Genomic DNA, 11,221 nt, shown 5'->3' with positions numbered 1-11,221 from the left:
AGTAAAGACTGAGATGTTGACTTTATTTGATCATTTCAGTAAAAACTAACGTTCATATTTCTCTTTTTGATTATAATACTGATGAACGTTCAGAACAAAGCACTTTGGCAACTTACACATACGTTTTAAAAAGCTTAATAAGCACCGTAACTTTCATGATATAATTTCTCCGTCATAATCGTTTGTTTCCGTGAACGGCCGACTGTTGTGTGACGGTAAATGCTGCGGCCGCAAGGCATTGTGGGGCAGCATTTTCTCCTCTCCTTTCGGTTAGCGAGGTCCAGTGGTTCCTAAGCTAAAGGAGGTTATAAAGGAAGTTTGAAACCTCCTTTCCTATCATCTAGAGAATTCGAACGGCACTTATCATGGCTGCCACTGAGGGACTTCCAGGTCATTTCACTCCGTTAGGAAGGTTCCTAAGCTAAATGGACTATTCGACTGCAGCCCCGGTGTACAGAAGGTCAGGTGATTACAGGGCTAATGGGGAACAGGTGAAACTAATAAGACCAGGACAGAAAATCAAAACCAGTGGGAACACACACAAACAACCAGACAAATAAAGACAAACATTTTGTAAAAACAGACAAAACAAAACAGATAAACTCAAAAGTGGAATCATAAAAATGCCGATGCTTTAGGAAGAGCCATCTTGGGACCATAAAAACCTATACAAAATAACTTAGCAATCCTTTCATTAGTCGTTGAGATATTTCAGTCTGGACCAAAGTGGTCAACCGAATCTTTGACAAAAGAGGGATTTTGAAAAATGCATTTTGCGTCTTTTAACCTTTCCACAATTTCTTGTTTTGTCTAAAGAGGGTGCACGTTATTGAAATAGGTGGAGCATTGATTGCTTGCAGGTCATTGCAAAACGGATACAAAAAGGGCATATGGTCCCATAAAGTTTAAACGTTTGGTTCATGTTTTCTTCCAGGCTTGCTAGCTCCTCATTAAGAGATCACTTTCTAACGTGCTTCCACTGGAACGGATGGGGGTAAACTAAACTGCACATGAACTAGTATTGGGAAAAAATGTAACTTTCAAAGATGCCAGTTAGTGAGCTCCAACACAAATACTATCACATTCTATAAATGTTTCTGTTCCTTTCTGAATGGTTTCAGACCTACAATAAAGAACACATTTTCAAATACCTCTCCCTTTTTCTGACTGAGTGAAAATAAATGGGAAACTTGCATTGATTGGGTGTTAATAGTGCAATGGGCATGCTCCAGGGCAGTTTGGTCTGTTAGGGAGGGTTGCTAGTTTTGCGAACATGGCCACTGTCAATACATAATGAGAATGTTTTTAATCAGCAACAAAGTCAGAATTATCACATCTACCATCGATTTTGCATCAATGCATTATGAGGATTCAAATATATGCAGAAATATTTGCATCACAAGTAGTACAAATCAATTAGAGGGAATGGGTTAACTGCTTACACAATTTTCACAAAACTTGTCAACCAATGTAGGGTAAATTGCTGTGCATGGAAAGAACACACTGTAGCAGGAAGGATGCCGCTGATGAGAGGAAAAGCCATGCAGAGATAATTGGGATGGCTAGAGAATGTGATATTTCTTAATTCCCAGTTGGTTCGTGGTAATATAAAGCTCATTTGGCTGTTATAGCTGAAATTACCATTAATGAATATACGTCTATGTGCTTGTCATTACATTGCATTTAGCTGACGCTTTTATCCAAAGCGACTTACAATAAGTACATTCGACCAGGAAGACACAACCTTGAAGAAAACAGAATCATATAAGTACATCAGGTTTCATAGAGCCAAACATTTTAAGTGCTACTCAACTGGCTTTAGATAAGCCAGTCCTTTATTAGTATATAAGTGCTTTGTTAATAAATCTATCGCTCAAAGTAGAGTCGAAAGAGATGAGTTTTCAGTTTGCGCCGGAAGATGTGCAAGCTATCTGCTGTCCTGATGTCAATGGGGAGCTCATTCCACCATCTTGGAGCCAGGATAGCAAACCCACGTGTTTTTGCTGATGGGAACTTGGGTCCCCCTCGCAGCGATGGTGCAGCGAGTCGTTTGGCTGATGCAGAGCGTAGTGCACGCGCTGGGGTGTATGGTTTAACCATGTCCTGGATGTACGAAGGGCCAGATCCATTCGCAGCATGGTAAGCAAGTACCAGTGTCTTGAAGTGGATTCTAGCAGTTACCGGAAGCCAGTGAAGGGAGCGGAGGAGCGGAGTGGTGTGGGAAAATGTAGGAAGGTTGAAGACCAGACGAGCCGCTGCATTCTGGGTGAGCTGCAGAGGTCGGATGGCACATGCAGGTAGACCAGCCAGGAGGGAGTTGCAGTAGTCTAGGCGTGAGATGACGAGAGCCTGGACCAGAACCTGCGTCGCTTTCTGTGTCAGCTAGGGACGTATCTTCCTGATGTTGTAAAGCGTGTATCTGCAGCAACGGGTTGTAGCAGCGATGTTTGCAGTGAAGGACAGGTTGTTTTCTAGGGTCACACCCAGATTCCTTGCAGTCTGAGTCGGGGAAACAACAGAGGTGCCGATGTTGATTGTTAGGTCAAGAGTGGGACAATCTTTTCCCTGAAGGAAAAGCAGCTCAGTCTTGTCAAGGTTGAGCTTGAGGTGATGAGCAGACATCCACTGAGAGATGTCAGCTAGACAAGCAGAGATGCGTGCAACAACCTGGGTCTCTGAGCGGGGAAAGGACAGAATTAATTGGGTGTCGTCAGCGTAGCAGTGGTATGAAAAACCATGCGGGCTAATGACTGACCCGAGCGAGTTTGTGTACAGGGAGAAGAGGAGGGGACCAAGAACAGAGCCCTGAGGGACCCCTGTAGTTAATTGACAAGGGTCGGACTCAGACCCTCTCCAAGTCACCTGTAGGTACGGTCTTTGAGGTATGAGGTGAGGAGGGAAAGTGCAGAGCCTGAAACTCCAAGTTTTTGGAGAGTGCGAAGGAGGATCTGATGATTCACCGTGTCGAATGCAGCAGACAGGTCCAACAGGATGATGACAGAGGAGAGGGATGCTGTTTTGGCAGTGTGCAGTTCCTCAGTGACAGCAATGAGAGCAGTTTCTGTGGAGTGACCTGCCTTGAAACCAGACTGGTGCGGATCCAGAAGGTTGTTCTGATGGAGATAGCAGGAGAGTTGTTTAAAGACAGCGCGTTCAAGTGTTTTAGACAGGAACGGGAGGAGAGAGACAGGCCTGTAGTTTATAACATCAGACTGGTTGAGAGTGGGTTTCTTTAGGAGAGGGTTTACTCTTGCCTCCTTGAGACTGTTTGGAAAGTGACCAGAAGTTAGAGAAGTGTTGATGAAATGGGTGAGAAACGGTAGAATATCAGGAGCGATAGTCTGAAGGAGGTTTGAAGGGATAGGGTCCAGAGGACAGGTGGTAGGGCGGGCAGAAGTAATGAGGGTGAGAACCTCACTTGGAGAGAGAGGGGAAAAAGAGGTTAGTGTGTGGGTGGAAGGAGGGTCTGGTGACCCAGCGGTGAGTAAAGGTGAGTCAGAAAAAGAAGAGCGAATATCATCAACCTTTTTTTCAAAGTGGGTAACAAAGTCGCTTGACAGAAGTGAGGAGGGGGGAGGGGCTTTTGGAGGGTCCAAGAGGGTGGAGAAGATGGAAAATAGTTTTTTGGGATTGGAATAGGAAGATTGGATCTTATCTTGAAAGAAAGTGCTTTTTGCCTGAGAGATCGAAGCAGAGAAAGAGGAGAGCCTGATAGGTTAGGAGGTCGTCAGTGTTTGGATTTCCACCGTTTCCGCTCTGCTGCCCTAAGGACGGTTCTATTAGCACGCAGTGCATCATTTAGCCAGGGAGCAGGAGGGGACCGACGAGCCTGCCGAGATGTGAGAGGACAGAGAGAGTCCAGAGTGGATGAGAGAGTAGAGAGGAGAGTTTCTGCAGCAGAGTTTGGAGGTAGTAGTTGGAACGAGTCCGAGGAAGGGAGGGCTGAGAGCACCGATGAGGCAAAGGTAGAGGGGGAGAGGGAACAAAGGTTACGGCGGACAGGTGCAGGATGAGAAGAGATTAGTTTGTTATGTTTGGAAAGGGGTAGAGAGAATGAAATGAAGAAGTGATCGGAAGTGTGGAGCGGGTTTACATAGAGGTTAGAAGTAGCGGAGTTCCTTGAGAATATGAGATCAAGGACATTGCCAGCTTTATGAGTTGGTGGGGATGGAGACAGTGAGAAAGCAAAGGCGTATAACAGAGATGTTAGTTTGTCTATCTTCCCTGTCTGGAGGTTGAAGTCTCCGAGAAGTACAGCGGGAGGGCCAGTTTCAGGGATGTGTGAGAGGAGATGATCTAATTCCTCCAAGAAGTCCCCCAAGGCGCCTGGTGGACGGTAGAGAACAACAATGGTTAATTGTATAGGATGGGTTACTGTGACGGCATGGAATTCAAAGGTGGAAGGAGTGAAGTTAGGTAGCTTGAAGAGGGAAAAGCTCCATTTGGGAGAGAGCAGGAGACCAGTGCCACCTCCTCTGCCAGTGGGTCTGGGTGTATGGGAGAAGGAATATGCTGTGGAGAGAGCTGCTGGGGTGGATGTGTTGAATGGAGTAATCCAGGTCTCAGTGAGAGCAAGGAAATCCAGAGACTGCAGGGAGGCGTAGCCAGAGATGAAGTCAGCCTTAGGAACTGGCAATTCCACAGGCCACCTGAAACTAGATGTTGGATCTCAGTGGAGCATGTGGGATATATGAGAGCAGGCCGGGTTATAGCGATTAGGAGATACACGGGGCCAGTGATAATTGCGAGAAGACACATGAACAGGAATGGAGAAAATACACATGATTATAGCATGAGGGGCTAGAAAACTAAAGAAAAGAGAAATAAGACACCAGCTCAATCAGAGTAGGATTTGCCTCCTCTTTGCCTCCCTCGTGACTCCCGCAGGACTCTAATGTCTTTGTCAGTCTTACTCCCGCAGGACTCCAATGTCTTTGTCAGTCTTACTCCCGTAGGACTCTAATGTCTTTTTCAGTCTTCGGCTGTCTGACGCTTAAGCTGACGCTCCAGGAAAGAGCTACCTAAAATGGACGCCTGATTGCTGAGTTCTCACAGCTGTGGGGCCACGCCCCTCTAATTAGTTAACTATCTACAGCTGATGGGCGACAGTAGACTGGCCCTGCCTATATTGTAATGCAGGCTTGAGTGCCCCTACTGAGACCTGTGTAGCAGGTTTCGCTTGAGCAGATCTGAGATTTAAAATCTCTCAAAAGCGCCGTTTTAGCTACAATAACTACAGAACAATTATACAGAGTAGAATAAATGAAACAGATAAGTCTAATTAAACAAGAATATAACTTACAGTGGTTGCTGCGTCAATAGGTAGTGTCGTCACCCGGTCCAGATGCACACATGAACTGTAATCTGAAATGACATTTTAGTATTGATTGCCTGGTTTGCAATTTTGAGAGTAAATTGTTTATGTCAACAAAACCATTTGCTACATAAAAGGAGTGACTGATTTTCTAATATTAAAGCTTATCATCAAGATCAGACTTTTATTATTCAGGAATACATAGGAAATATCATATGGTATAGGTATATCCCATTTGTATAGTTTATTATGTGTATATGTAAATGAAAATCTTGTTTTATTTTATTCTAATTCAAGGGGAATCACCACAGGAGAGTAGCTAAATTATATCACCTTACTTTATTTCGTACATTTTAGAAAATGTGTTATTTCCATCCATCCATCCATCCATCTTCTCCTGCTTATCCGTGGTCGGGTCGCGGGGGTAGCAGTTCCAGCAGAGAGCCCAAACTTTCTTTTCCCTGGCGACATCAACCAGCTCTGACTGGGGGATCCCAAGGCGCTCCCAGACCAGCGTAGAGATATAATCCCTCCACCTGGTCCTAGGTCTACCCCTTGGTCTCTTCCCAGCTGGACGTGCCTGGAACACCTCCCTAGGGAGGCGCCCAGGTGGCATCCTAACTAGGTGCCCGAACCACCTCAACTGGCTCCTTTCGACGCGATTTGTATTATACTGTAAATATGTTTAATTGTTAGGTATAGGCAAACAAATGTGCTAATTCGCATACATGTATACAAACAAAATCCATACTTTAGATACTTTAGATTGAAATTTGTTTTTATTTTATTGACATTTTTGTTTTTACAGAGAACTTTGAATATCTAGTTGTACCACTCCATAAATCGGAAAATACTGTCAACAGCCATTACACAAATCCATTTCAACCAAGGTTTTTGGGGAAAATATGTTAAATAAGTCAGGCTATGAATTATATATATGAACAAACCCCGCTGTACAAGCCTCCAGAATATAGATTATGAAAAAGCTACTCAAAGAGAGATATCTGGCCCAGTGTATGATTTAAAAAAAAAACTAATTTTGGGAAAACAACCTTTAACGATATGTATTGTGGTGTGTAGGGTACATCTTTCGATGTTGAATATTCCCATGAAATGTACCTACTTACTTTAAGACAATTGTTTTTTGTATTACACATTTACTGAAACTCTTTATTGTAAAATATGCCGATAAGACATTATCTGTTTGGCGGACTTAGGAGAAAACAATCGATAAAAACTTTAGATGACAGAACACCTAAAAGTGTATTTTGTAAGTTGATCAATGAATACATTAAACATTCTATAAACCTAGTCAAAAGAAGGGGGTGTGGGATGTATAGCTTGCTGGCATTTTCAAACTCTTTTGAAAGGAGAAAAAGGAATAAAGGAACGAGGAGAAAATATTATTGTAGACAGTTGCGAGTGAACAGCTGGAAACCCTTTGATAAGTGCAGCCAGAGACTCTTTGAGTTTAACTCTCTCTGTGAGTTGAAACTTTAAGTGCACCGAAACGCTTTGGAGTTCTCCGCAATACATAAGGAGTTCAGACTTCTAAATATGAGGGAATAAACGACAAGAAAGTCTAAATTCTTGTGGGCACTCATTCGGCCTTTTCACTTTTTGTTGAGAAACAAACTTGATTAAGAGTGAAGAGAAATCTTGAATGTTTGTTTTTACTGTAGCAGCTGAAACTGCACCGCCACAGGCAACAGGCACTTCCTCTGCTTTTGCTGCATACAGGCTATTTAACCTTTGTGGAATTGCCCTCGCTGCCTTCAGGGGGGAGGGGTTGGGTGTGCAATTGGACGCACTATGCACAGGTGGTTACTGATGGGCTAGTTCATCTCTGTGTCAGCAGGATGCGGTCCAGCTTGTCTTGTCTCATGTTCTGCTTCACTTTGAAGTTGTTCACCTAGTCGATTGCTGTCCCGCAGTATTTTTGGCATCTGGAAAGACTTCAAACTCATGGATTTGTAACTCTACCAAGACTCCCTGGATTGAATTTCATTGTGTCACCACTACCCAAAGTCATCTGACCCCAACTTAACCAGCTTCCATTTTTGAATGAAGGACTGTTTTTGGTCTAAATACCCACTTAGTCTCTGGCTTCAGCTGCATCTGACCTAATGTCCAGGAGGGTCTTGTTGGAATGAGTGGCAGCTCAACTTCCACAGTCTGACACAGGTGTGGCACTGGATTGCCTGGCAGATAGCCAATCTATTTATGTCCATATTGAACAGGATGTATGGTTCTTCCTGATGATGAACAATGTCCCTCCCCTGGAAATGGATGCGGCTGTTGGCCATGTACATTATATACATGTTTCCAAATAACGGAACTATGATGTAACTGCGGAAGGGCCCTGAGTTTGTTAAATCAATGAATCTAATTTACAATAAAGAATACATGAGGTAATGTTGTCTTATTTCTCTAAATGTATCCTGTTTATATTTGATCAATGTACCCTTTTTGTTGTCTTGAGTCATTTTAAGCACCTTTTAAATACTGTAACTTCACTAGTATTAGACTATGTGTACTCTGCTATAAAATATAAACACTAAATCATTTAGCTGAGCAACATCTTATATTTAAATTAGTTGAACACAATGTCACTTACCTTGAGCACATTAGTTTAAATACCACTATTAGAGGAAATAACCAAATATCATGCTTGAATCAGCTTAAGAAATGGAACTCTCAATTATTTACTATACACTTGTGAACAAACAACATGAAATATACAGTGCTTAAATGTACCTTCAATAACGTGAGATCAATAATCTCTTTAACTGGAAATTATTATAATGTCACTATAGTTGGCATAATAATTTGTCGCCACAACCTTCAATTTCACTGCTACTCCGATGACATCCAACTTTATATCTCAACAAAAACCATCACCCCCCACTCCACTCTCACCAACTGTCTCTCAGAAATAAAAGCATGGATGCAAACAAACTATCTCCAACTGAACATTGCCAAATCAGACATCATCATCGGCCCCCCATCCCGTACCAAAGCCATCCAGAATTTCAACTTCACCATTGACAGCCACACTCTATCTCCCCCCCCTCACATCCGCAACCTCGGAGTCGTCTTCGACAGTCAGCTCAAATTCAACCACCACATCTATCACATCACCAGGACCGCCTTTTTCCACCTCAAAAACATTGCCCGTCTCCGCCCATCACTCTCCTCCTCTGCTGCTGAAACCCTGATTCATGCATTCATCACATCACAACTCGACTACTGCAATAGCATCCTCTACGGCAGCGGTTTTCAAAGTGTGAGGCGTGCCTCCCTGGGGGGGCACCAGAGAGCTTCAGGGGAGGCGCAGCGTGAGAAAAAAATCACGAGAAAAAGATGAGTAAAGTGTCAGTTGCACACTTTTGGCTGTCAGAGGCTTGGTATTACCCTTGAGTTTTGTTTTGGTAAACATGGTTCATATCTTCAGTTAGCTGAGATTCTTCCCGTTAATCTGGTGCTACACATTAATAGTTTCATAAATGTTAAGAAGCCCTGAGACACAGTCTCGAAAAGAAAACAGTGGGGGGGGGTCCGCCGTGCTTAAGAGGTTAAATACTTGTATGTGTGTAGATTAGAAAGGTAAGATAAAGGATCTGCAGTATGTTATGAAGTATTAATCGTACAAAGGTCAGTTTTATACAAGTAGAAGTGTGTATTCGCCTAGTAGTAGGCTGTCAGTAATGGCTACGCCTCTCTACTTGGACTGGTAGATCTCGGCAGACTGGCAACTTTAAAAGTAGCTCTCGGTTCAAAAAAGGTTGGGCACCCCTGCCCTACACACCCCTCCGTGACGGAATGAACTCCGTGGAGTGACACTCGCAGCTCAACGAGGCTCCCTCCTGTCAGATGGAGGGAGTAAATACAGCAGCAAGCTTTGGGACAAACTCCCCTCTCTCCAGCAGAAACAGGAAATGCCGTAACTGTATGTAACAACGGTTTCGAATCAGCATCTCTTAGACAAAAAATTCTAATTAATAACTCAAATAAAACTCCAATCCCAAACTTGGGGTTGGGCCTTTTTCAATCAAGTCACAACTCTAACGCACACTCTCTCTCTCTCTCTCTCTCTCTCACACATTCAATTCCTGCAAACCTGAACCCGCCCACCTGAACCAATCAGTGACCAGTATTTCCCTTATTCACGAACACTCCTTCCTCTTTCAACCATGAACTTTATGAAAATAAAAGACAATATTTATAAATATACATCTTTGTCTTTAAACATATTTATTACAGTTTCCCTTTTTAGACTGTTATGACATATCTTTTAATCGCAAGGCAAGGAGAGACAACCAAACGGGCGGAAATAGGCATAAAAAAGATTAACCAAAAACTACTGTACAATCTGTGAGATATGAGACCTCAGATTAGAAACTTGTGATGTCATCTAAACTATTTTTTACTTCAAATAGATTTACGGCCTGCTGTTAAACTCCTAATAGGGTCGGAAGTCACGTGACAAAGATAAAGGAAATTACGTGTGTGGTCTTCTTTCTGGATCATCGTTATTTTTTCAAATTATTGGTTTGATGTCATGTTGTCAATGTTTTCAATTCAAAACCATTCAAATCACCTCTGTTTGTTGGGTTAGGCCGGGGTAAGGTTTAGGGGTTAGGGGTGTTTGCGAAGACGCGAGCAGTGGTATACAGATATACTTCCACTTTCTTTAAGCCAATCAAAAGTGTACAGGTGCATAATGCTGTATTTTTACCGTTTGTTCTACAAATGATTCCTATTACTCAGCCGAGACACACACAGACGCGCACACCTCAGGTGAGTCTGTCTGTCTAGCCTGCTCTTGCACGTCCTCTCTCTCAGGAGTTTGGGTCTAACAACACATTTCCAAAACTGACATTTAATCCAAGCAAACAAATCACCGTTGAGATTCCCCATCCATCCATGAGCCAGAATGTATTTATACACACACACACACACACACACACACACACACACACAGTAATATTACAGAACATCTCTCTTTGCGCCCATCCAGACTGTCAGGGGAATATGCTTATGTGTGATTTTACTGGAGAAAACGGTGTCCTCCATTTCCATTATTGGCACCACCTCTCAGCCCCCTGGGGTTGCTGGTGTGTGTGTGTGTGTGTGTGTGTGTGTGTGTGTGTGTGTGTGTGTGTGTGTGTGTGTGTGTGTGTGTGTGTGTGTGTGTGTGTGTGTGTGTGTGTGTGTGTGTGTACACCTCTGTTGTAGTTAGGTAGCTACAGGTAAATCATATCTGTGTTGATTTCATTGAGATCGAATTTCCTGACAACAAGCCTGAATATTACCGTAGTAACTCAGATGTTGCTCATGAGCATTAAGAACACTTTTCTTTGTGTTAGTGTGTGTGTGTGTTTGTTATGGTGTGTGTGTGTAATGTGGGGGTGGGCATTAGATAAAGAGAGACAGACTTAGTAAGAGAAAGTGAACACTCCAAAAAACAGAAGTTTTTTTGAAAAGCTAAGCCGACTTAAAATGCTTTACCAGGGGCCATATTGAATAAAGATGATGGGTTTAGCTAGGTGGGGGGTGGGGAAAGGGTTACGCCAGGGACAAGGAGAGAAATGGGGTGTATACAAATCTCGGTGCTGCAGGCACACTTGTACTGTAGGCGTTTAAGAAATATAAGAGAATGCATTTACTCGGTATTAGCAACACAAAAAAGGAGACCATTTGATTCTTCATTTCTAAAGTTTGTCTAGACTGTGGGAGATATAAGTGGATCATCTGAGGTGCGCTATTAATAACGCTTCTGGAAATTAATTAAGTCACATTGTAATCCACCTACTTATTCTTTTGTCGGTCTTCATTATCATCACAAAAAATACAGTAGAGGCAGAGTAGGAGAGATAAAGAGGAAGTTGAGGCGTCAGCCAGCAG

The sequence above is a fragment of the Gymnodraco acuticeps genome, unplaced genomic scaffold (assembly GCF_902827175.1).
Source record: "Gymnodraco acuticeps unplaced genomic scaffold, fGymAcu1.1, whole genome shotgun sequence".
In the NCBI taxonomy this organism is placed as follows: Eukaryota; Metazoa; Chordata; class Actinopteri; order Perciformes; family Bathydraconidae; genus Gymnodraco; species Gymnodraco acuticeps.
The sequence above is the reverse complement of the archived record's forward strand: the minus strand, read 5'-3'. Positions refer to the sequence as shown.